This window comes from Camellia sinensis, chromosome 10 (genome assembly GCF_055761805.1).
Source record: "Camellia sinensis isolate YWXY chromosome 10, ASM5576180v1, whole genome shotgun sequence".
NCBI lineage: Eukaryota > Viridiplantae > Streptophyta > Magnoliopsida > Ericales > Theaceae > Camellia > Camellia sinensis.
The window spans coordinates 117,943,550-117,948,961 of record NC_138970.1 but is presented as its reverse complement, the minus strand read 5'-3'; the positions used below and the strand labels follow the sequence as shown (position 1 = coordinate 117,948,961).

Sequence of the window (5,412 nt, the reverse complement as noted above, 5' to 3'; positions counted from 1 at the left end):
TTTTTTAATCACACCTTTTAAGTTTTATTAAAGTGTGGTCTTTGGGAGTGTGATTAAAAGGGATCATTTTTAATCACACTTTTTAAGTGTTATTAAAAAATACTTTCATCACATCTTTAAAGTGTGATTAAAAATATTTAGATCACATCTTTTAAGTGATTAAAAACATTGAGATCACATCTTTTAAGTGTGATTAAAAACATTTAAAACCTGTAATAAAAAAAAATTGACATATTTGAAGAATAATCAATATTATTTTTATACGCGCATTTCAAGAATGTAATACACACTATATACTATACTTTGAATCACAACCACATATTGAATAGAATAACGTCGTACATTTCATAAATGAAAATTAAATATGTTCAAAAGTATATACAAAGAAATTAAATAAAAAGTTTTAAACCATGCTTACATATATTAAAAAATGAAAAAACTTAAAAAACTAAGTTCTTGAATTCTTTGACCATATTTTGTATCTCTCCAAGAATTTCTAACCTGAAAAATGAAAACAAAAATTAATTCAGAAACCGCTAGAAGCATATGAATAAACTAACTATTTGTAGAGATTGTTCTAGTCTTATAAAAGATAAAGTCCTACCGATCACACCCTTTCAAATGTCTTAAGACTTGGACAACAAGTATCATTTCTTATATCGCTGAAGGGAGGCAAAGATGAACTGAATGATGGAAAGTGGCCAGCAATCAATGAAGATAAGGTTTCACCAGTCCTCCACAGGTAGCAATTTGCTGACAGCACACAGGTTGTCATTTGTTGAATTCATCAGAACCTGCCACAAGGAGCATAGTATAAATGTTGACAATCATCACATGAATCACAACCACGTCAAACAGATTCTCAATAAAACACATTTTTAGCCACTCCATTGCAGATGCTCTCATCTTTTCTCCAACTTCTATATTTCAATATTCTATTTGACATAAGTAAAACCAATAATCTAAAAAAATATTTGGAACTGATGGGCAACTTATTAATGTTGTAATTTATCAAAGATATTTTGTTACAGGAAGGATCATGCTCTCTTATTCATTTTCTATTTTTCTTCCTCGAATAAACAACACACAATCAAATCTTAAAATCAATCAAGTTTCATCCTCGAATAAACAACACACAATCAAATCTTAAAATCAATCAAGTTTCAGAGCAAAGCACACACCCTTGCGAATCAATTCAGAACAAAATGGCTTAATGACAACTGTTAATGTCACCAACTACATGTAAAACGATAAAATTTGTATGCTATGTTTCCTGTTGTCTTTATGTTGAAGTTCACACCAGTCACTGTTTGTTTATCTATTGTTCTGAATCCTTTCTTTTGTGTATGAAGTTTATGCTATTAGTGGTGGTGGTGGTGGTGGTGGTTAAGTTTCTATTTTTCTATATACTTGTGTTACTCATTTTACTGTTGTTACTTATCAAAGAAAAAATGACTATAATAATTTTTTACAATAATTAGGCACCTTGGTATTAACAGGCCTTATTAACTCAAATTACTTAATACACTTTATGGGTAAATATCTAATTACACATGTTAGAAAAATACAAATTTGAGACAAATGATGAGTCATAAATACATTTTTTTGAAAATTTTCGGTATTCATAAAACAACTGAATAACATTAAATTGGGCATGGTTAAGTTTGAAAACATTAGGTTATGGTGTGCCAGTATCAAAAAGGTATAAAGCCTTCCATCCCAAAGGACATTCCATCCTCCTATCACTAATTTCAATAAGAATAATGATACATAAACATAGTTTTTATGTATGATTCTCATAAATTTAAAAATATCATTCATTTTCAAATCATTTTCCTTTCACTAATATTACTTAAACAAGCAGTAAGTAATAAAATAATAAAATGATTATTAGGAAAAGTTGAGAAAGAGCTAACCTTTGGCTAAAGGCTTTGAGACCAAAGGTGGGAAAGTTACTAAATCCACAGCCATCAGCAGCAGCAAAGAACCATTGAAAAAGTGCATTAGTAAAGCTACCACAGAGGGAATAGAATAGCATCATTACTTGTTTCCAGCATCCAAATTAATTAACTCATTAGCTCCCAAAAAAATTTAAAAAAATAAATAAACAAGATGCTAATTCTAATAATTTTCCCCCACTAGCCCTCACAACTTAAATTTTAAAAAAAGGTAAAAGGAAAAGGAAAAATTGTAGATCAAGAATATGAATAAACCTAAATGTTAGAAGTCAATTGTTTTTGTTAGAAAAAGTGTGGTATAAATATTTCTTCTCTTTTTTCCTACATTATCCATAGAAGGGTCAAACTATTCATTGGGTGTACTCGACTAATCTCAAGACTCACGCAAAGCATTTCCTTCCATGCGAGTCAGGCAAATCTTCGACTATGCTCGCAGGCATAGTCCCTGAGCAATTGATAGCACTCAATGGGAGGAGAAGTTATGTGGTGGTCTTGGGGCATGGCTAGGTAGTGTCCAGGAATATTGTGATTGGTAGAATGAGTGGAGCCTATAATTTAGTGTTCGGTAATAGAAGAACAACAAGGGATATGACATTTGATAATTGGTAGGAGTATTACCATGTGATGCTCCAAGACTATCTAATAATTTTTTCAAATGGGAGTTGAATCTCAAACTTAATGCTTCATGAGGGCCAAGTGGTAAGTAATATCAGTTTTAGTTCTAAATAGTTACATTGTGTGGTAAATAATATCAATTTTAGTTTTAAATAGATACATTAAATAAGATTAGGGTAAGAGACAGTATTAATTACTTGGCTAGTTTGGCTCCTTTAGGAGTGTGAAAGCTGTTGATGAGGTAGGCAGTTGCAGTTCCACTAGGGTATGTTAACTTGTACTTGAGTATCATCATCTGAGGAGTAGAGGAAAAACAATTCAAAAAAAATTACAAATTAAAAAGCTTATCAATAAAATATATTATTAAAATTAAAATTGGTTTGTTGTAATAATCTATTATTATTACACCTTTCTAAGGGGGGCACTTGAAAACAGACCAACAAAGCTGACAAGAAAGAGAAAACCAATCATCCAACCCAAAGATAGATTCTTCACATTGATTGGGTTGCTTGTTTCATCTGCTTGAGTTGCAATACGTCCATTCATTCCTAGTAGATAACTTGCAGTCCCACCTGATATAATTTATTTTGAAAACTTCACTTAAGCTCTCAAAAAGAATAAAAATAAATTCTTTTATGTAAGAGCTTTTCCAAGGGGAGGGGGGGGGGGGGGAATCTAGCATACAAGAGGAATAATTTTGTTTTTAGTAGGCAAGAGGCCCCCCAATTTCCACTACCATGCAAGGAAAATATCTAACTTCTCTAAAGATTGAAAAGCATCAAGGCATCAGCCATGTGCCTCAGAAGTCCCATAATCCATAAGGCTTCTGGTAACTAAATAAAAATGTAAGCTTTGATTCCAACTTTGCCTATTTCTCTCCAAAATTATTGGGGGTGAAAAGCAAAAATAAAAATAAAAATAAAACTCGAGAAAACTAAGCATGGTCAAACTGCTTGAAGATGGACAGTAGGAAAGACATCCTTACATTAAGCATATTGAAGGATGCTTTCCTTGAAGTACACAGGACCAATATCCTTAGTTATGATACCTAATGCCTGAAAAGTGACACTAAGATCCTCCATGATCATTTTAACATATCAACCTTCATCAAACTACTCTCAGCCCATATTATGTCAAACAAAACATAGGAGGTGTACGTGTGTGCTCACACGTGTGTGCTCACACGTGTGTGCGAAGGGGGAGAAAGAGAGAGACTTTCTCTTGCCCTCAAGCCTCTACCAACTTACATTTCTCTATAAAACAAAACATCACTATTTGTAACTCATTACTGGCACAAAATCAAACAATGGATCAAAATAAGATAAAATTGAAGGGAAAAAAATGCAAGAACAAAATGAACCCAATACACATTTATCAAAATACCCTACAGACAACCGAGTATCGAACAAGAGATCAACAACATATTTGGAGGAATGTAAACATCCATTGCCAAGTAAATTTAAGAATCCACATGAATACGGCAAAGAGAAACAGGTACTACAGAACTTGGCTTCATATAAAAACAACATTAAAAATCAAAATAGTAACAATGCAATAGCAACAAAAGCAACATACTTAGATAAACAACCTAACCAACTTTGACTGCTTGCAGCAACTTTTCTTCGGGGAGGAAATTACAATAACCCTGTGGTGGACAAGTTACACAAATCAGTGAGATGATAGAGACTGTAACATGTTCTGTATCAGTTTTGGTATACTCCGCATCATATCTTTTGTAAACAGGTTCAATAGAAGAAACAATTGAATATATAATTTCAACAAAGAATGAAGTGAAATAATTTAGGATCATTAAAAGAAGAATAAAGTGTAACAAATTCCTATCATATTTTAAGTATCTACCACCTGAAGTCCTTTTCCAAAAAAACAAAAAGATTGAAAAAGAACATGAAAGCCAAAAAGTATTTAACATCCAACAAAAAAAGTGAAACCAGGAAAAAAAGGAAAAAGAAAATGTAAAAGCATACAAGGTTTACCACATTGAGTCTTGAATAGACAAAATTCATAACAAATAACATCATTTTCTTTCAACTTCTACCATCAAGAAGAATCCAATGCGGAACAGATAAGTTAGATGAGGATAAAGATTAAGATTTTTATTTATTTCGGAATTTTATTTATCTAGGAGTTTTATTTACTTGGGAAGTCAAGTTTGTTCAGGATTAGTTTGATTTGTCTATACATATGGACTTCATGTGATGGATTTAGTAGACTATATGATTTGAATTTTGATTCATTAAGAAATTTGATAACAGTTTGTAATCCCCTGTTTATTCTTCTCTCCTTCTCCAATCTTCTTCTTCCTACTGGTGCTACATCAGAAAACACAACCACAAACTATTTTAAATCAAAATATATTGTTGAAGTTTCAACATCTAACTACTAATTTGGTTCAAAATGTCACCATTAAATGTAAAACATTGCCCCAGGAAGTTGAAAATCAATCAATGCCAAGTTTGATAGATACAAAATTATTATTTAGGGTTTCAACTCACACTAACTGATTAATATATGGAAATTGTACTCTATTTCACATACTGTTAAAAGCAATCAAGGACACATTTCTAGAAAATTAACAAATCATAGTAAAATTGTGAACAAAGTAACGATAACAGAGATCAGAATCATCAGAATCTAAAAACAATTATATACATACATACATACATATATATATATATATAGAGAGAGAGAGAGAGAGACCCTTACAGCTAGTGCCCCTGTAAGTGTCTTAAATGCGAATTCTAGGCACGAATCGGACCAGGAATCCCCAGATGGATTGACTTCAGATCCTAAATTTTCCTGGTTTTTCATCTCAGTTTTG

At 31.9% G+C, this 5,412-nt stretch overlaps 1 long non-coding RNA gene across 1 annotated transcript; it reads right to left on the bottom strand.

Moving 5' to 3' along the window:
* Positions 1–234: 234 nt before the first annotated feature.
* LOC145801706 (uncharacterized) lies at positions 235–774 on the bottom strand. The gene is made up of 2 exons (XR_014343351.1): positions 605–774; positions 235–501 (listed from the first exon to the last, which is right to left on the bottom strand). It is a non-coding gene; the product is annotated as an uncharacterized LOC145801706 (long non-coding RNA).
* Between the last annotated feature and the right edge of the window lie 4,638 nt (positions 775–5,412).